Here is a 22,451-nt window from a genome sequence, read left to right as displayed (position 1 = left end):
CACTGGTATAAAAACAGACATATGGATCAATGGAACAGAATAGAGAGCCCAGAAATAGATCCACACCTTTATGGTTCAATTAATATTTGACAAAAATGGAAAGAATACACAATGGAGTAAAGGCAGTCTATTCAATAAATAGTTTTGGGAAAATTGGACAGATATGTGCAAAATAAATTAAACTAGACCACCTTTTCACACTGCACACAAGAATAAACTCAAAAGGATTAAAGACTTAAATGTTAGACTTGAAGCCATAAAAATTCTAGAAGAAAACATAGGCAGTAAATCTCTGACATCTCTCATAGCAACATTTTTTTCTGATATATCTTCTTGAGCAAGGGAGAAAAAAAGAAAAAAGAAACAAATGGGAATACATCAAACTAAAAAGTTTTTGCACAGCAAAGGAAACCATCAACAAAATGTAAAGAAAACCTACTCAATGTGAGCACATGTTTGCCAATGATACATCTAAGAAGGGGTTAATATGCAAAATTTATAAAGAACTTATACAAACAAACAAGCTAATTAAAAAAAAAATGGACAAAAGACCTGAATAGACACTTCTACAAAGAGGACATAGAGATGGCCAATATATATATGAAAAAATACTCAAGGTCATTAATCATAAGAAAAATGAAAGCTAAAACCAAAATGCGATATCATCTCACTCTTGTCAGAATAGCTATCATCAATAAATTAATAAAAAACAAGTGTTGGCAAAGATATGGAGGAAAGGGAACCCTTGGGCACTGTTGGTGGAAATATAGATTGGTGCAGCCACAGTGGGAAATAGTTTGGAGTTTCCTCAAAAAAAAAAAAAAAAATGGAACTGCATTATGACCCAGTGATTCCACTTCTGGGAATATATCTGAAGAAACCAGAAACACTAATTTGAAAGACTATATGCACCCCTATGTTCATTGCAGTGTTATTTACAAGAGCCAAGATTTTGAATAACCCAAGTGTCCATCAGTAGATGAGTGCATAAAAAAAATCTATGGTACATTTGCACAATGGAATACTACTTAGCCATAAAAAATGAAATCTTACCCTTTGCAACAGCATAGATCGGCCTGCAGAGTATTATGCTAAGTTAAATAAGCCGGTCTGAGAAAGACAAGTACTGTATGATTTCTCTTATATGTGGAATCTAATGAACAAAATAAACTAATCAACAAAATAGAAACAGACTAGTAGATACGGGAAACAGACTAACAGCTGTCAGAGAGCAGGGGGATTGGGAAACTGGGTGAAAAAGGTAAAGGGATTAAGCAAAACAATTAAAACCTCATAGTCATAGGCAACAGTATGGTGATTAGCAGAGGGAGGTAGATGAAGGTATAGGGGGATAAATAGTGATGGAAGTAGACTTCACTTGGGTGGTGAACACACAATACAATATACAGATCATGTATTATAGAATTGTACACCTGAAACCTGTATAATTTTATTAACTAATGTACCCCCCCAATAAGTTCAATACTTTTTTTAAATTTTCTGAAAAAGAAAAAAAGTGTAACTACATGAGATGTGAATGTTAAATAAACTTATTATGGTAATTATTTTGCATTATGTACATGTGTCAAATTACATTGTATACCTTAAACTAATACAATTATGTAGTTTTATATTTCAATAAATTTTGAAAAAATACAGTTATATTCAATAAATTTTGAAAAAAATAGTTTCACTCCAAATAATGCCCTAATATTTTCTAGCAGCCTTGCATTTCACATCTTTTTTTAAATATGTACTTTTTTAAAAAATTAAATCTTAAATGTTGAAAGTATTGTGTCCCCTTTTTTCCCCATTGACCCCTTCTAATCTGCCTCCACCCCTTGCCCCAGGCCTTCACCACTCTATTGCCTGTGTCCAGGGGTTATGCACATATGCATACAAGTTCTCTGATTGATCTCTTTCCACTTACCCACCCACTTTCACCTTCCCTCTGAGATTCAACAGTCTGTTCCATGCATCTATATCTCTGGATCTATTTTGCTCTTCAGTTTATTTTATTTTATTTTTTTAATATATTTTATTGATTTTTTACAGAGAGGAAAGGAGAGGGATAGTTAGAAACATCGATGAGCTGCCTCCTGCACACCTCTTACTGGGGACGTGCCCGCAACCAAGGTACATGCCCTTGACTGGAATCGAACCTGGGACCTTTCAGTCCACAGGCCGACGCTCTATCCACTGAGCCAAACCAGCCAGGGCTCTTCAGTTTATTTTGCTCATTAGATTTCACATAAGAGTGAAATCATGTGATACTTGTCTTTCTCTGACTGACTAATTTCGCTTAGCATAATACTCTCCAGGTCTCTCCATGCTGTCTCAAAGGGTAAGAGATCCTTCTTTTTAACTGCTACATAGTATTCCATGGTGTAAATGTACCACAGTTTTTGTGTTTTTTTTATCCACTCATCTACTGATGGTCACTTGGGCTATTTCCAAATCTTAGCTATTGTAAATTATGCCACTATGAACATAGGGGTACATACATTCTTTCTGATTGGTATTTTGAGTTTCTTATGATATATTCCTAAAATTGAAGTCTAATTGACATATGACATTATTATTGTTTTAGTTGTATATGAAATGATTCAGTATTTATATACATCATGAAATGATCACCATGCTAAGTTTAATTAACATTCATCACATTACAGTTATAAATTATTTTTATTGTAATGAGAAATTTTAATATTTACTCTCTTATCGACTTCTAAATATGCAGCGCAGTATTATTAACTTAGTTACTATGCTGTACATCATGTCCTCATGACTCATTTATTTTGTAACTGGAAGTTTGTAGCTTTTGACCCCTTCACTCCTCTCTCCCACCCCACCTCTTACCACTGTCAACCAGGATTCGGTTCTCTTTATCTATGAACTTTGTTTTCTTTTTTGTTTGTTTGTCTTTATTTTTTCTGGATTTCACATATAAGTGAGCTCATATGGTACTTGTTTTTCCCCACTTGACTTATTTCACTTAGCATGATGAATTTAAGATACATCTATGATTTTACAAGTTACAAATTACAAAATATCATTCTGTTTTATTGGTAAATGGACACTTAAGTTGTTTTCACATATTGGCTATTGTAAATAATGCTACAGTGAACAAGGGTGCATATAACTTTTTGAATTAGTATAATTGTTTTCTTCAGATAAATACCCAGATTGGAATTGCTGGATTGTATGGTAATTCTATTTTTAATTTTTAAAAATTAAATACTTTAGACTTTTGCAAATTAATTAGACATGGAGCCTAGTTATATTTAAGCAATGGCCCTTGTTGCACCTCCATTTATCTTTTGTGTTTGGAGTTAAATAATAGCATCATTATTCAGTCTTTATCTGAAGTTATCATGGTGTATGGAGAGGAGCCCTGGACATTGAATTAGAGAACCTATATTTCTTCCATGTTCTTCTATGTTTGATCCATGTGACATAGTAAAGTCACTCATGTCCCTGAGGTCTGGATTTTCATTTAAAATGTGTAATTATAATGTACTATATTCCTTATAGATTTGATGAAAACAACATGATGACGTGTTATATGAACACGTTTTATAAGTGATATACATATATACATTTCTTATTTTGGAATTTAGCTCACGGCATCCCTTAGGTGTAGTTTGAAGTCATTTGCCAATGCAAACAGATGCTCTCCCAAAGGACTCAAGGAGTCTACCACATATGATTAGGTCAGGAAAAACATGCATGTAACTTTTCTAATTCACATATAATTCACTATTATAACCCAAGTGTTTCTCTTCTGCCTCCTCAACTTTGGTTCTTCCACTTAAATCTCTGTACACATTCCATAGTAAGTAGGAATTAAACAAAAATATCTTTGTTGTGGCTTAGAACAGATAATTATTCTAAATATGTTTTCTCTGCAATTTGAACATTTATGAGCAACAAGACTACCAAAATCCAGCTAAGCATTATGATTGCTTTTTAGAAGTAATACTACTAGGCAATATTACAGTGAGTCTTAGTTCTGCTTGAAATACTACATTTACATGGGGGTTTTCTATTGAAGTAGAATGTGTGCACATTACAATTTTTCCCACATTAAAGAACAAAACATTTGCTTCATTTTCATCTGCTTCACATCCCATCTATGCACAGAGGTCCTACTGACTTAAAAATTAATAATCCATAGGGTGCTACATTATATGAACTTTGTTAAAATAGACCTTAAATTTAAAGGTACTACTCCAATTTTTTTGCTACTGTTTCTATTCTGTAATGTTTTTAGCAAAGAAAAGGTTTTAGCATAAATTATGAAATTCCCATATTGTTCCTAAAAAGAGCCCTCTCCCATGTTACCTCTGTAAACTGGTTGGTTTCATCAACTTCACAGTGAGTTATAAAATTACTGGATAGGCTCAGCCTATTTTGACCATATTTTGACAATGTAGTTGTACATACAGAGGGTTTATTTTGCTTGCATTCAAATTGTCAAAACTGCTACTGTTAGAACTGTGATGGGTAGCAGAAAAAAGGCCACAGTCATTACTTTCTATATGGGCTCTTTGTATTGACTTTGTAGCTCCTCTCATCAAGAGGTAGAATCTATTTCCCTTCCTCTTAAATCTGGACTGGCCTTGTGACTTGCTTTGGCCAACAGAGTGAAGAAGTGATCTGCCATTTCCAAACTCAAAACCTTGAACATTTCTGCTAATTTGGAACACTACTCAACTGGCATGTAAATGTGCTGTGTTGGCATGCTGGGCAATGAGAGGCTGTGTGGACTAGAGCCAAGTTGTGTTAGCGTAGACCCTTTAATACAGTTCCTCATGTTGTGGTGACCCCCAACCATAAAATTATTTTCGTGGTTTATTAGCAAAGAAAAGGTTTTAGCATAAATTATGAAATTCCTATATTGGAATATCTGTGTTTTCCGATGGTCTTAGGCTCTACAGCAGCGATTCTCAACCTGTGGGTTGCAACCCACAGGTTGAGAACCGCTAGCAGGGTCGCCTAAGACCATCGGAAAACACAGATATTTACATTACGATTCATAACAGTAGCAAAATTACAGTTATGAAGTAGCAACAAAAATAATTTTATGGTTGGGGGTCACCACAACATGAGGAACTGTATTAAAGGGTCGCGGCATTAGAAAGGTTGAGAACCACTGGCCTAGAGCATGCTGGACCAGCCAATTCTCAGTTGACCCATGAACTGACGCCAGTTGCCTGAACAAGGCTAACCAACACCAGTAGAGCTGACAAATCAGCCTACAGGATCATGAGCTATATAGCATAGTTGTTGTTAGAAGCCACTGAATTTTGGGGTGTTTTATTATGGCAATAGGTGACATAAAAGGACTGATACTTTGTCTAGGAAAAATTTTTCCTCAGGGTCCTGACATCATGGTTGAAATTTTATTTTCTATAAGATTTCAAAGTTTTCTATAGAAAACTTTGAAGATTTGACAAATTAAAGCATGAAAAAATAGTGATAACAATGATAATTTTTATATTTATTTTGAAATTAGTCAATATCAAAATGGCAACTCAATTGATTTTTTTCAGCTTATGAAATAATTATAAGCACATGAGTGGAATAAACAAGGCATAATGAAAAAGTTGACCACATTTTGCAAATTATTGTCTTTGCAGAATAAATTGGTAATAGGTAAGGACAGTCTTAGAAAGAGTATTTTACCTGTAATGTAAACTATCCACTTAGAACTTTGGCCTGCTGGTTTGTATTAAAATGTGAAATGCCACATCTCACCTATAGCATGTAAATCTGCCTTCAACAGTCAAATATTCATGCCAGTTAGGTAGGTGGTTTGATGGCCAATGGAAAATTACAAATGTTCTGTTTCATAACTACTTTCTCTCACAGTTTGCTGAACACAAATGTTCAGTGCATAGGTCTGGGAGTTTATAAAAGGACTAGTTAATTAGAATAATTATTAAAGAAAATTATCTAATTCTCCATAGAATCTGCACTTACGTATTACACATGTCCACACTTGAACACGTATGAAGAGATGATGAGGTGGTTATTGATTATGATAATGTTAGTTGATTTTGATAATAACATGCCCTGTTCTTACACAAGAAAAAACGAAAATTTGGCTGCAAATGTGATACTAACAATACCATAGCAGTCAGCCCAGCTATTGTGGTTCAGTGGTTGAGCATTTACCTATGAACCAGGAAGTTATGGTTCAATTCCTGGTTAGGTCACCAGCTCAGGTTGCTGACTCCTTCCCGTGGGATGTGTGCAGGATGCAGTTTATCAATGATTCTCTCTCATCATTGATGTTTCTCTCTCTCTCCCTCTCCCTTCCTCTCTGAAATCAATAAAAATATATATCTATACTAGATGTCTGGTGCATGAAAGTCATGCACGGGGGAGGGGAGGGGTCTCTCAGCCCAGCCTGCACCCTATTGCAATCTGGGACTTCTGGCTCCTAACTGCTCACCTGTCTGCCAGCCTGATTGCCCTAACTGCTCTCCCCTGCTGGACTGATCCCCCAGCTGCTCTCCCCTGGTGACCTGATCTCCCTAACTGCTCTCCCCTTCTGGCCTGATCACCCCTAACCACCACTGCCTCGGCCCTGCCACCATGACTTTGTCTGGAAGGACATTGGAAGGTGGTCCTGAAGACGTCTGGTCTAATTAGCATATTACCCTGTTATTAGTATCCTATCTAATAAAAGAGCAATATGCAAATTGACCGTACCTCTGCTACACCCACAAGCCATGCCCACCATCCAATCAGGAGCGAGTATGCAAATTAACCCAACCAAGATGCCTGCAGCCACAGAGAGAGCAGGAGGGAGGCTTGGGTTTCCCCGGCAATGGAGGAAGCCAAGCTTTCCGCACACCCTGGCCAGCCCACTCCAGGCTACAAAGTTTCAATTATAGAAGGTAAATAAATCCCAACAGAAATGGCTGCAGCCACGGAGCAAGCAGAAGGCTTGGCTCTGCTCCAGGCTTTAAAGTTTCAATTGTAGAAGTTAAATCAATCCCAGATCCCAGGGCCTCTGCTTGGGTCGCCAGGGGGCATGGCCGGCCTGCAAACCACCAGAGGCCCCTCGCCCAGGCCGCTCCATGCCCCAAGGGAACCCCCACCCTGATCCGAGACACCCTTCAGGGCAAACCCACTGGCCCCCACCCATGCACCAGGCCTCTATCCGATCTAATAAAAGAGTAATATGCAGATTGACCATCACTCCAACACACAAGACGGCTGTCCCCATGTGGTGAAAGATCCTGCCCCCATGTGGACACAAGATGGCCACCACAAGATGGCCAGCAGGGGAGGGCAGTTGGGAGGGACCAGGCCTGCAGAGGAGGGAAGTTGGGGGAGACCAGGCCAGCAGGGAAGGGCAATTAAGGGGGACCCAGGCCTGCACGGGAGGGCAGTTAGGGGCAAGCAGGCTGGCAGGGGAGCAGTTAGGCATCAATCAGGCTGGCAGGGGAGTAGTTGGGGGTGATCAGGCTGGCAGGCAGAAGTGGTTAGGGGCAATCAGGAAGGCAGGCAGGCGAGCAGTTGGGAGCCAGCAGTCCTGGATTGTGAGAGGGATGTCCGACTGCCCGTTTAGGCCTGATCCCACCAGGATTGGGCCTAAATGGGCAGTCAGACATTTCTCATGGGGTCCCAGATTGGAGAGGGTACAGTCTGGGCTGAGGGACACTCTCTCCCCGCTCCCCCCGTGCACGAATTTCGTGCACCGGGCCTCTAGTAGACATATAAAAAGCCAGCAACCAGAATGCCATAACGACCAAAACGACCAGTCCTATGATGCCCACTGCAGCCAGCAAACCGGCCAGATCAGGGGGCAGGGCCAGCCGGCCAACCTCCTGCAGCCCCTTCCCCCACATGACCCTACCCCAGATCGGCCTGCCCCCCCCCCCCATTAGGGGCAGAGCCGGCCAGCCAACCACCTGTGGCCCCTCCCGAGGCAGCTCCACCCCCAATCGCCCCCCCCCACTCTGATCAGGGGCAGGGCCAGTGGCCAACCACCCATGGCCCCTCCCCCAGGCTGCTAGCCCCCAATCCACCTCCCCACCCCATTCAGGGGTGGGACCAGCCAGCCCACTGCCCACACCCCCTCCCCATGGCTGGCCCCACCTCCGATCAGCCTCCACTACCTCCATCGGCCCTTGGCCCTTCCCCCCAGCCAGCTTTGCCCCCTATTGGCCCCCCACACACCAATCAGGGGTTGGGCTTGCCAGCCAACCTCCCACAGCCCCTACCATGGCCACTGACCACCAATTGGCACCCCCACCCCAATCAGGGCATGACCTGCCAGCCAGTCTCCCACATCCCCTCTTAGCCAGCCCGGCCCTGATCAGGCCCCAATCAGGGCTGGGCCAGCCAGGCAACCTTCCACCCCAATCTTCCCCGATTGGGGAATCGTGCACTGTGCCTCTAGTATCCTAATATATAAAAACCCTGGGTCGTAACGACCAGTAATGACCGGAGGCTGACCAACCAGAAGTCAGTGGTGGCCCCACCTTCAAGCAAGCAGTAAGGGGCAATCAGGCATGCAGGCAGAGGGGTTAGGGATGATCAGGTAGGCAGGCCAGGGGTTAGGGGTGATCAAGTAAGCAGGCAAGTGGTTAGGGGAGACCAGGTAAGCAGACAGCCCCTCACAGGGCTGGCCCCGCCCCCAAGCAAGTGGTTAGGGGCAATTGGGCAGGCAGACAGAGGGGTTAGGGGTGATAAGGTAGGCAGACCAGCGGTTAGGGGTGATCAGGTAGGAAGACGGCCTCTAGCTGGGCTGGCTGCACCCCTAAGCAAGTGTTAGGGGTAATCAGTCAGGTAAGCAAGCAAGTGGTTAGGGGTGATCAGGTAGGCAGACTAGCAGTTAGGGGTGATCAGGTAGGTAGGCGAGCGGTTAGGGGCAATCAGGTAGGCAGATGGCCTCCACGCAGGGCTGGCCCTGCCCCCCAGCAAAGAAAGAGGGAGGCCCAGGCCAGACAAGTCATTGCACCCCAGCCTTCACCTGCAGAGGGAGGCCACCAGTGGCAGGGGAGGGGGGGCAGTGCTGCACAGATGGCAAGCAGTGGCAGCGGCAGGGGTGGGGCCAGCTGCCTGCAGCCTGGGGAAGGAAAACCCCGATAAGCTCTGATCTCAGGCCAGGCCTAGGGATCCTACCCGAGAGGTCCCGGATTGTGAGAGGGTGCAGGCCAGGCTGAGGGACCACCCCCACTGGGTGCACGAATTTTCGTGCACCGGGTCTCTAGTCCTATATAATAAAATGGTAATATGCAAATCGACCAAACAGCAGAACAACCAAACAACCAATCAAAGCATAATATGCTAATGATATGCTAAGGCTACTCAATCGCTCACTATGATGTGTACTGACCACCAGGGGGCAGAGTGTCAACTGGTTGACCAGTCGCTATGACATGCACTGACCATAAGGGGGCAGATGCTCCAACTGGTATGTTAGCTTGCTGCTGGGGTCTGGTTAATTGGGACTGAGCAAGATGGGCTGAACATGCCCTGGAGCCCTCCCGTGGTCCCTCTCTGGCCCGATCGTGCACCGGTGGGATCCCTTGGCCTGGTCTGTGCCCTCTCACAATCTGGGACCCCTCAGGGGATGTTGGAGAGCCAGTTTCAGCCTGATCCACAGGCCATCCAGAGCCAGTTTCAGACCGATTCCTTGGGAGGGTGCCAGATGCAGGGTTTATGGCTGGTGAGTGCTGCTGTGGCAGCAAGAGCCTCTCCCAATTGTATCTCTTTGGGCATGGCAAGCACAGTGGGGCCGGGATGAGTGGGAGTGGCAGGTAGGAACTGCAGGTGGTGTTGGAATGTGGGTTTTGGCCTGATCCCTGCAGGCCACCCAGAGTGACCCCACCCATGCACAAATTTGTGTACCGGTCCTCTAGTATATATATAAACACTAAAGACAGCAGTCATGATTCTCAAATCATTGTGATTTGAGGGGGGGAAATGTTACTGGCAATCACTTACATTGCCTTGGAACTATCTTCACATAATTGTCTCCCATATAAAACTGGCTATCTGAAGAGCTGATGAGGAGCAATTGCTAGTTATATGCCCATGAGTTAGTTATTACCTAAGAGCTATTTCGTTTTCTTTTTTCTTTTTTTTTAAAGAGATATTTCTTGAGAGCTTGCACATAATGGCTCATTTTCAATAGCTGTAGGAGAAGGGGGACTCCTTTTCTCATCAGATATTTTAGTTCATTGTGGTCCTGTTTTCTCAGTTGATGGATATAGTGAAAGATTGAGTGAAAGGATTGACAGAGACCAACTTCTAAAAATACCTCTTATCTCTGAAAAGACATCCTGATATATAAATAAGATAGTGAGTACCCAGCTTAAAATGTGCTTAATTTAGGCTCTGTCTTGATGAAACAAGATCATCCAACCATACCATAAGTATGTGTCAATGACTTATGAGAATTTAAATATAGTTTCATTTTAAAAAAATGTACAACAATGCTTTCAACAAGGGTGAATTTGCCCTTACAGGCTACATTTAGAAACATCTAAAGACATTTTTGGTTGTCATGACTTGTAGGTGCTACTGAAATCTAGTGGATAAGGCCAGGGATGCTGCTCGACAACTGGCAGAGCACAAGACAACTCCATAACGAGAGTGTCAGTAATAGTGTTGTTGAGAAATCCAAATTGAGAGCATACATTCTGTTCAATGTAAATCCACATCTTTATCCTAGCATCTGATAAGCATTCACATTCTAAAGAGAAAATATTTTACAGTGTTCAAGAGTAGGCTCAGAAATCAAACTTCCTGTTTTCAAATATTGATTATACTATTTATATAATGTGTGACCTTGTGCAAGTTATTTAGCCTCTTTATATCCCTTAGTTTTCTAATCTGCAGTGTCTAAATAATAACAATGACTACCTCATAGTGTGATGATAAAATAAATTTAAGTCAAATGCATATAAGTGCTTGGCACATAATAGCCATTCAGTAAATAATCGTTATTATTATATTTGATTAATAAAAGTTGTTGAAAGTGGAGATAACTCTATAGTGAATGTTTGTATTATACTTCAACTTGAGTGAACCTCAGAAGTTGCAATCATGATGAACAACTACCCACTTAACACACACTCAATGTAAATGCCACTTGAATTCACTTTTTAAAAAGAGTGAAAGTGAAAATTTTCACTGTTGGACAGAAGTATAATCACTCACACACACTTAAGATTACTGCAAATCATTTTGGAGCTAAGAGTATGACAAAGAAATATATAGTAAGTACATGGGTTTGGTTCTGTAAGAATTTGTTGAATGACTTCTACATGAGGCCAGATGCTTTCCGGAAGAGATGGAGGATTGTTCAGAAACTGTTCTCTTGTCACTGCTTGGGAGAACTCTGGCAAAGGCAGAGTGTGTTTGAAGAGAACTCTGAGCAGGACCAGAGTTGGGGACCTCGATGAACTAACTGCATGGCTGATCTCTGGAGAAATTTCTACCAAGACTGGGGATTACTTTAACAGAACAAGTACCATATGTGGCATGAATTTGAATCCTGGAAGTGGGTGGCAAGTTAACTCTTACAGGAGTTTGGAAAAATGGTGACTCATGCAGAAAAGCATTTGATAACTGTTTCATGTGATAGTGTAGAAAGTACACAATATAGTTAATAAACTTGTGGCTTGAGATGAAGATTGAGAAATGAATAGCACTAGCTAGAGAGTGTTACTATTTATTGCATTTAAAAAGAGTCTTAATGAACACCAATTGAATTAATGAATTAATCTTCAGCATAACTCTTTAGTTTGAAGTCCTAATCTTTATTAGAATTATTGAGTTGTCTCCTAGACTGTTTACTATTAACCTTATTTCTATTATCTAATTCTCTTTTACTCCAATGGAAAATAAACTATAAAATATATCAATTATTGTTTTGTATCAAATGCTTTAGAATATATTATATTTAGTGCTCCTTAGCAAGTCATACAATAATTTGGCCTCTGCTTAACCTTCCTATCTTCTACTGTTTCCTACATACTACCCATCTTTCTGATACATTGAACTCCTTTCATTTCCACATCTCTATGTCTATAAATGAGAAATGTCCACAGTTTTAAATTGCCCTCCTCAATTTTAAACATAGTAGCCACTTAATAAATGATTATTAATATATGAATACTAATTTGTGCATGGGTGGGATCCCTAGGCCTGGCCAGCGATCAGGGCCGATCAGGTTCCCCACCTCCCCACCTCCTCATTCCCTCACAGCCCGCATACTGCCACTGTGTAGTTCCCCTCCTCTCCCCCGACACCTTCCCTCACCTCCTGTGTCTGCCACCACCCACTCCCAGTTCCCTGTTCCAGCCTGGGCCTGGCTCCAATCAGGCAATCAGGGTCTGCCGGCTGCAGGGAGGGATGGGGAAATGGACTTGGGAGATTGGCCACCAACCCCGAGGAGGGAGCCGGCCCTTGACCCACCCCCAGTTCCCCATCCCAGCCTTGGGCCCCAGCCCCAATCAGGTGATTGGGGCCTGCCAGCTGGGGGGAAGGACCGGGAGGTTGGCCTGCAAGCCCCATTGGCGATTGGGGCCTGCAGGCTAGGGGCAGCTCCTGCGTTAAGCATCTGCCCCTAGTGGTCAGGGCACATCATAGCAACTGGTCATTCAGGTCGTTCTGGTTGTTCCATCTTAACAGTCGCTTAGGCTTTTATATATATACTAGAGGCCCGGTGCACGAAATTTGTGCACTGGGGGGTGTGTCCCTCAGCCCAGCCTGCACCCTCTCCAATCTGGGATCAGGCCTAAACCAGCAGTCGGACATCCCCCCTCACAATCTGGGACTGCTGGCTCCTAACCGCTCGCCAGCCTGCCAGCCTGATCACCCCCTAACCACATCCCTGCCAGCCTGATTGATACCTAACTGCTCCACTGCTGGCCCAATTACCCCCAAATGCCTTCCCCTGCCAGCCTGGTCCCCCCAAACTGCCCTCCCCTGCAAGCCCGGTCACCCCCAACTGCCCTCCCCAGCTGGCCTGGTCACCCCTAACTGCCCTCCCATGCAGGCCTGGTCCCCCTGAATTGCCCTCCCCTGCAGGTCTAGTCGCCCCCAACTTCCCTCCCCAGCTGGCCTGGTCACCCCTAACTGCCCTCCCATGCAGGCCTGGTCTCCCTGAATTGCCCTCCCCTGCAGGCCTGGTCCCCCGCAACTGCCCTCCCCTGCAGGCCATCTTGTGGTGGCCATCTTTGACCACATGGCAGTGGCCATTTTGTGCAAGGGCATGAGGGTCAATTTGCATATTAATTCTTTATTGTATAGGACTAGTGGCCCAATGTATGAAATTAGTGCACAGGGGGGTGGTGTCCCTCAGCCCAGCCTGCACCCTTTCCAATCTGGGACCCCTTGAAGGATGTCCTACTGCCAGTTTACAGGAATTGGGCCTAAACCGGCAGTCGGATATCCCTCTCGCAATCCGGGACTGCTGGCTCCTAACTGCTCACCTACCTGCCTGCCTTATTGCTCCTAACCACTCTGCCTGCCTGCCTGCTCAACCCCAACTGCCCCCGCCACCAGCCTGCTTGCTCCCAAATGCCCCCCCGGCAGCCTGATCACCCCCAACTGCCCCTCGTGCCAGTGTGCTCGCCCCCAACTGCCTCCCCTGCTGGCCTGCTCACTGCCACCTCCCCTCCCCACTGGCTTGCTCACCCCCAACTGCCCCCCTGCTGGCTTGCTCACTCCAAACTTCCCCCTCCCACTGTCCTGATCACCTCCAACTGACCCCCACTGATGGCCTGCTTGCCCCCAACTGGCCCCTCTGCTGGTCTGCTTACCTCCAACAGCCCTGCCCCCAACAGCCTGATCACCCAAAACTGCCGTCCCATCCTGGCCTGATCAGCCACAATTGTCCTCCCCTCTTGGCATCTAACCACCTCTACCTTGGCCCTGCCACCATGGCTTTGTCCAGAAGAACATCTGGAAATTCTAATTAGCATATTACCTTTTTGTCAGTATAGATCGAGGCCTGGTGCACGGGTGCGGGTCAGCTGGTTTGCCCTGAAGGGTGTCCCAGATCAGGATGGGGGTCCCACTAAGGTGCCTGGCCAGCCTGGGTGAGTGGCTGAGGGCTGTTTTCAGGCTGGCCACAGCACCTTCAGGGTGTGGGAGGTCCCACTGGGGTGCCTGGCCAGCCTGGGTGAGGGGCTGATAGCCGCTTTCAGGCTGGCCATGCCCCCCGTGACCCAAGCTCCCAGCCCCTCCTTTTTTCCTTTTTTTTTTTTTTTTCAGCGCCTCCTTGAATGGAGGCTAGGAACAGATGGAAGCTGGTATCTGGGATTTATTTATCTTCTATAATTGAAACTTTGTAGCCTTGAGCAGAGGCCAGGGCTGGTCAGGGTGGGTGGGAAGCTTGGCTTCCTCTATCACCGGGGGCAACCCAAGCCTCCTGCTCGCTCCAGCTCTGTAGCTGCTTCCATCTTTGTCGGGTTAATTTGCATACTTGCTCCTGATTGGCTGATGGGTGTAGTGGAATGATGGTTAATTTTCATGTTTCTCTTTTATTAGTGTAGATTATTATATAGGACTAGTAGATGAAGTCCAACAGAGGAAACAATTGCACTTATTGAAAACACCAGATGTCACAGAAAAATTATCATTAGAAATGGCTCAAATTTCAATGTGCATATCCACCACCTGGGATTTCCTTATAATGCAGATTCTGATTCAGCAGATCTGGAGCAGGCGTGAGATTCATTTCCAGCTTTAGCTCTTAGGTGATACTAAAGCTACTGATCCACAGATCACACTGGGTTAACAATGTCTTAACAGTAAAATTTCCCATAAAATAGGAAGACAATATAAGCAAAAATACAGTACTTCTGTCACTGAGACAGGAAATTATTAGTTTAGCCACAGTGAATTATTTCTATTTTATGGTCACTTAGGATTTTTAGAGGAGAAATTTAGGCAATAATGGTGGTTAGATAAGGCCAATGCCATATTATACATGATCTGGCAATCAGTTTTGTTTATTTTTAGCAATGGAACTATAGCTGTTATATGTATGTGAATAAGATTTGGTTATCTGAGTTGTAAAAAAAAAAAGCCAAATGAAAATAATTGTCGTAAAATATTAGAGTGATGAGTTGCTGAAATTCAGTATTTATGTTTTGTATCACAATAATAAATTCAAGTCACTGAGAGCAGTGTGTGAAGCCAATGGATCACTTCCCCATTCCCTGTCTCTCACTTATTTGGATTCAAAAAAATACCACTTTTGCTTCAGTTTGCTTTAGAAAAATAGCTTATATTGTTTTTGTACCTGTTTCCTAGAGGAATATGTAGATTTATTCCTGATTGACCTAGTTGGATGAATTAGAAACAAACAAGCATATAAACAAACAAACCAGCATAAAACTGAATTCAGTTAATGGCCTAGTAAACAGTTTTACATCTGTTTTGGTAAGGGGTAAAGAGCTCAACAAATATATTGAGTTTATTTCAGTTTTTAATTTTCTTTTTGGTTGAATCATTGAATACAAATGCCAGCTGGAACACCCAGAATAGATTTGGAAGTGTTAGAGTACACAGTGCTAAAGTCCAAAATCTCTGACTGAGACTGGTTAACTTGTGGTAGCTTATCTAGTGGCTGTAGTTCAGTGGGGAAATCCCAGTGGTATCCATGATTTAATATGTGTATATCCTCAAGGAATTATTATCAGTAGAATATGCCTAACTTGTGTAGGTTGGTGAATGAAGAAACCGGAAGGGCTGGCATTATATAACAATAATCCACACACCCTGCCCCCAAACCTATCTATTTGATGATCTGAACACTTTATCAGTAGGAAAAAATAGACTGGAAATCACCTTAGCAAAGTTGTTTGCTATGTTATAGCAAGGAACTCATTTACTTTTCTCTCGACTATAAGCATCCTGAACTTATGATGTTGTCTTAAAAGATTTTTGAATGCTCCCTACAATGTGCATAATACAGGACTCACAAATTAACCATTTAAAAATGTTTGTGAAATTGTGTAAAAACAAATTACTGATCATATCTAGCTTTCTGGAAATTAAAACCCAAATGATACCTCATCACTCTCTAGGTTCCTAGAAAGTAAATGTGAGAGGGGAAAAAAACAAAACAAAACAAAAAAACAACACTGGCTTTAGAGATAGACTGACTTTGTTCAGATATCAGCTTTTCATTCACTATGTTATGTGTATGTTTTAGGAAAATTACTTAAATACTCTGCACCTGATTTCTTCATCTGTAAAATGGAAATAATGAAATTTTGTAGCAAATCAATGTGAAGACTGGAGATAAGTAACATAAAGTGCTAGCATAGTTCCTGATGCATAGAAGCTATTCAATAAATGTTATCTCTTATTAAGATACTAGAGGCCTGGTGCATGAATTTGTGCACCAGTGGGGTCCCTTGGCCTGGCCTGTGGGATTGGGCTGAAACCGGCTCTCTGACATCCCCCTAGGGGTCCTGGATTGCGAGAGAGCGCAGGCCAGGTTGAGGGACCCTACCGGTGCAGGATTGGGGCTGGGCAGGGACGTGGGAGGTTGATTAGCAAGGGAGGGACTGCAGGAGGGCTCCAGGGTGTATCTGGCCCATCTCACTCAGTCCTGATCAGCCAGACCCCAGCCCATCTCACTCAGTCCTGATCAGCCAGACCCAGCAGCAAGCTAACCTACCATTTGGAGCGTCTACCCCCTGGTGGTCAGTGCACATAATAGCAACTGGTGAACAGGTCAACTCTATGCCTTCTGGTGGTCAGTGAACATCATAGTGAGCGGTTGAGCAGACTAAATATTTCATTAGCATATTACGCTTTGATTGGTTGAACAGATGACCAGTTGACCAGACACTTAGCATATTAGGCTTTTATTATATAGAATAATCTTCACATTTATTTTTCAACATGACCAAATAACCAATTCATATCTAGAACGGTATTTAAAAAAAAGCTATTTCATCTTCTTTGCTCCACTCCCCACTTAGTTTATTCAAAGATGAGAGCTAACTTGAGGTGGGAAAGTTGCAAGCTATGAAGGGAAAAAGAGAAATAAACATTGATTCAGGGAGTGTTACAAGCTCTCAGGAGACAATACATTCTGAAGATGATGGACAAAACTGCTTTCTTTTTGTTGGAAAAGGATAAAAGGTAGCACCTCACATTTTGAAAATTTTTTTAGTTGGAAAACAAAGCTAGAAGCAGTAAATGTGCTACCTAAAGTGTACCTCCAAGGTCAGTATAATGATTTTTGAAAGTTTCTACTTACTACTGAGAAATTTATATGGGGAAAAAGAAAGAACATGACTCAAAGATTCCGATAAACCTTCTTAAACTACCAGGACCATCTTTCTACATACTCTTCTAAATTCTGAAAATATTAAATGTTTGATGCTTATTCTAGCTAAGCTAATAGTTATAGATCAAATTTCTGATATAATAGTTACATGCTATATTTCTGTAGGTATTCCTCCCACATAATATAGATGCATATTTTATTGATGTTTATTTTATATGGTCTCTAGAGCATCATTTTCATTATTTGTATAATTATAGACCTGTATGGTTATTTTTGTCTTTGCCATTATGATATATGTTAGTTTAGGCTAAGATTTACTTAATACTGAGTCCTTAGTAAAGACTAAAATAATCAATTATAATAGTTTTACTCTATGACTTGTATTCTAGGAACACATTATGGCAAAAAGCATTAAATGGGTTTTCCTAAAACAAAACACATAGCCAAGCAAATAAATAAAAAGTCTATAAGGAGAAAATGGTATGTGAAATCTATAGAAAGAGCCAACTTCATAGGTAATAATTATGTAAGTAATACAACAAAATTATTAAGAAATAAATGTGTGAATTTGGGCTATTTTTGATGCTGCATCTGCATGTATGCTTATAATTTGGTATGATTTGTATTTCATTTATTATAATACTGTTTTTAAACTAAATACTGATTTCTCCAAACTCTCAATATTAATATGATGGAGTGGAAGTACATTGATTTAATTTGTGATCATGGTGTTTTTTTTCTAATATATGATAGGAGAAAAAAAATTAAAGTGTGGAAATTACTAAATTGATAATTATTCAGATGAAAACATTTAAGAAAATTATGAAATTATTTCATGTATTTCCTGTTTTTTAAGAATAAATTAGAGATTAAATAAAATAAAAATATCCTGAAATCACTTGCATTTATATATACCAATAATGAACTCTCAGAAAGAGAAACTAAGAAAATAATATTATTTGTAATTGCTTCAAAAGAGTACCTAGGAATAAATTTAACCAAGGATACAAAAGACCTATACTTGAACAATTATAAGACACTGAGGAAAGCAATTGAAGAAGATATAAATAAATGGAAGTATATACCGTGTTCATGGATAGGAAGAATTAACATCAAAATGTCCATACTATCCAGAGCAAGTTATAGATTCAATGCCATTCCTATCAAGATATCAATGACATATTTCACAGAACTAGAACAAATATTCTAAAAATTTATTATATGTAACCACAAAAGAAGCCAAATAACTATAGCAATCTTGAGAAAGAAGAACAAAGCTGGAAGAATCACACCTGATCTCAAACTATACTACATAGCCATAGTAATTACAGCATAGTACTTGCATAAAAAAAACAGACATTTAGATCAATGGAACAGAATAGAGAGCCCAGAAATAAACCTACACTTTTATGGTCAATTAATATTTGACAAAGGAGGCAACATCATACAATAAGATAAAGATAGTCTATTCAATAAATGGTGTTGAGAAAATTGGACAGATACATGCAAAAAATAAAACAGGAGCACATTCTTATACCATATACAAGAATAAACTCAAAGACTTAAATGCAAGACTTGAAATTATAAAAATCCTAGAAGAAAACATAGGCAATCAAATCTTGGACATTTCTCATAGCAATATTTTTTTCTGATGTATCTCCTTGTACAAGGGGAATAAAAGACACGATAAACAAATGGGACTATACAAAAGACTATATAAAGTTTTTACATAGCAAAGAAAACCATCAACAAAACGAAAACCCAATGAATGCATGAATGTAGTCACCAATGATACATCTCATAAGAGGTTAATATCTAAAATGTATAAAATACTTATACAAGTCAACACCAAAACACACACACACACACACACAGATACAGGATCCAATTAAAAAATGCACAAAGGACTTGAATAGACACTTCTCCAAAGAGGACCAATAGACATGAAGAAATGCTCAAGTCACTGTCACTAATCACGACCAGAGAAATGCAAATGAAAATCACAATGAGGTATCACCTCAAACCTGTCAGAATGGCTATCATCAATAAGTCAACAAGCAACAAGTCTTGGCAAGCTTGTGGAGAAAAGGGAACCTTTGGGCACTATTGGTGGGAAGGCAGATTGGTGAAGTCACTGTGGAAAGCAGTATGGAGTTACCTCAAAAAATTAAAAATGGAACTGCCTTATTAACCAGGGCATACTTCTGGGAATATATCTAAAGAAACCCAAAACACCAATCAGAAAGAATATATGCACCCCTATGTTCATTGCAATGTTACTTACAATAGGCAAAATTTGGAAACAGCCCAAGTGCCCATCAGTAGATGAGTGTATATAAAAGTTGTGGTGCTTTTACACGATGGAATACATGATGGTCTTGGAAAGTATTATGCTAAGTAAAATAAGCCAGTCATAGAAATACAAGTACCATATAATTTCCCTTACATGTGGAATCTAATGAACCAAATAAACTAACAAACAAAATAGAAACAGACTCATAGATACAGAGAACAGACTACAGCAGTCAGAGGGGTGGGGAGTTGGGGGCTGGGTAAAAAAAGATAAAGGGTTTAAACAAGAAAACCTACACACACACACACACACACACACACACACACACACACACACACACACACTCCAAAGAACCCTCGTAGGTCCAGATAACAGTATGGTGATTACCAGAGGGAAAAGGGGGTGGAGAGAGGTAGAAGAAGATATGGGGGGGTGGTGATAAATGGTGATGCAAGGAGTCTTGATTTGGGGTGGTAAACACACAACACAATATACAAATGACGTATTTTAGAATTGTATTATGAAATTTTATTAACCCTGATACATCAAATTAAAAAAAAAAAGAAAATGTATTATCTTAGTTGAGAACAGTTTAACTGAAGAAATGCCTGATTTACAAACTGAAATGATTAAAAATAACTTGGAAAATATTTCAGACATTTTGAACCTAAGAGAGGTAGTTATATATTTTAGGATTAAAAATATTTTACAAGCACCCTAGCTAGTTTGGCTTAGTGGATAGAGCATCGGCCTACAGACTGAAGGGTTCCAGGTTCAATTCCGGTCAAGGACACATGCCAGGTTGTGGGCTCAATCCCCATTAGGAGGCATGCAGGAGGCAGCCAATCAATGATTCTTTCTCATCATTGATATTTCTATCTTTCTCTCCCTCTCTAAAATCAATAAAAATATTTTAAAAAAGGAAAAAAAACAATATTTCACAAACCTGACAGATGTGGCTCAGCATTGAAGCATCAACCCAGAAACCAATAGGTTGCTGGTTTGATTCCTGATCAGGGTCCATGACCAGGTTATGGGCTCTATCCCCAGTAGGGAGCCTGCAGGAGGCAGCAGATGAATAATGTTTCTCTCTTATTGATGTTTTTCTTTCTATCCCTCTCCTTTCCTCTCTTTCTAAAAAATCAATTAAAACATATTAAAATATTTCACATGTTTTAAAATCACTAATTCAAAATTTCTTGGAATATTAGAATGTTAGAGAATTTACAAGGCATCTATTCAAAACTTGAATAATATATTTTTGTATTAATCACATGGAAAAATAATCAGTCAGCCCTTTTGGTAATATTTTCAGTGAATGAGGGTTGCTTACTACCATTTTTAGAAAAACTGTTTGATTTGACATTAAATTCTGAATCAGTTATAACTATTTACTTCTTAGAAAACATATCATGGGAATTTTGTATGTAAACTTCAAACAGTTATTACCTATGAAAGAAGCATTTTTACTTTGTTGTTCAAGTTTCATGCAATAAATCTAATTTGTTTTCATTCAATAAATCTAATATAACAGGGTTTCTATTATGTCCACAAAGTCTTTGTCCAGGATAAACATAACTAGAAAAGCAAGATATGAATAATTTGATGGAGAAGCAAGGAGATTACATTTCTAGCAGTATATTAGAGTAGATAGCATAAATAACTCTGAAAAAAACTGGAAGATACTGTTAAAATATCACTGATCTGAGAAGGAAGTAATTACAGAGTTCTACAACACTGTGAAACTGGGACTTTGAAAGACAGATATGTGAATGTCAAAGATCTCTTTTGATAGCAAGTTTTCTGCCAAACCCTATTTTCCATAAGCTTCAATTTTGAAACTGTGGAATTATATGGGACTAGAGGCCTGGTGCACAAAATTCATGCACTGAGGGAATGTCCCTCAACCCAGCTTGCACCCTCTCCAATCTGGGACGCCTTGGGGGATGTCCGACTGATGGTTTAGGTCTGATCGACCAGCAGTTGGAATCCCTCTCACAATCCGGGATTGTTGACTCCTAACCACTCAACTGCCTGCCTGCATGATTGCCCCTAACTGCTTGTGCCTGCCAGCCTGATCACCCCCAACTGCCCTCCCCTGCAGGCCTGGTCGCCCCCCACCCCAGCCCCTGCCAGCCTGGTTGCCCCCAACTGCTCTCCCCTGCCAGCCTGATCTTGCCCCCAACTGCCCTCCCCTGCTGGCCAGATCTCGCCCCCAACTGCCCTCCCCTGCAGGCCCAGTCGCCCCCAACTGCCCTCCCCTGCCGGCCATCTTTTGGTGGCCATATTGTGGCGGCCATCTTGTGACAATGTGGGGGTGGCCATCTTATGAAGACATGAGGCGCAAAAGCGCAAGGGTCACCTAGGCTTTTATTAGTATAGATAGGATAGAAGGATGGAGATAACATCTAAGAGAGACTCTCATAAAGACCCAAAAAGGGACATTCCACCTGTGTAGGGGTGAAGGAAAAATAAATCTACTTATCCACCTTCCTCATGTGACAACAGGGATGAACTGGCGCTAATTATGCTAAATGAACTAAGTCAGATAAGAAAGTTGTTGCCAGGGGTTGTGGGCTGGAGAAAACAGAGAGAGGTTTCTGAAAGGGTTCAAAATTTCAGTTATAAGATGACTAAGGTCTGAGAATGTAATGTATAACATGATAACACCATCTTGTATAATTAAAATTTGCTAACAGAATAGAATTTAAATGTTCTCATTTAAAAAAATGTTAAATATGTAAGGTGATGGATATTGTAATTAACTCTATGGGGGGAATCTTTTCACAATATATATGTGTATCAAATTCATTGTAAACTTTAAAGATTTTATGTTTTTATTTATCAGTTATACCTCAATAAAGCTGAAAA

Source organism: Plecotus auritus (assembly GCF_963455305.1).
Source record: "Plecotus auritus genome assembly, chromosome: 3".
Lineage (NCBI taxonomy): Eukaryota > Metazoa > Chordata > Mammalia > Chiroptera > Vespertilionidae > Plecotus > Plecotus auritus.
The sequence above is the reverse complement of the archived record's forward strand: the minus strand, read 5'-3'. Positions refer to the sequence as shown.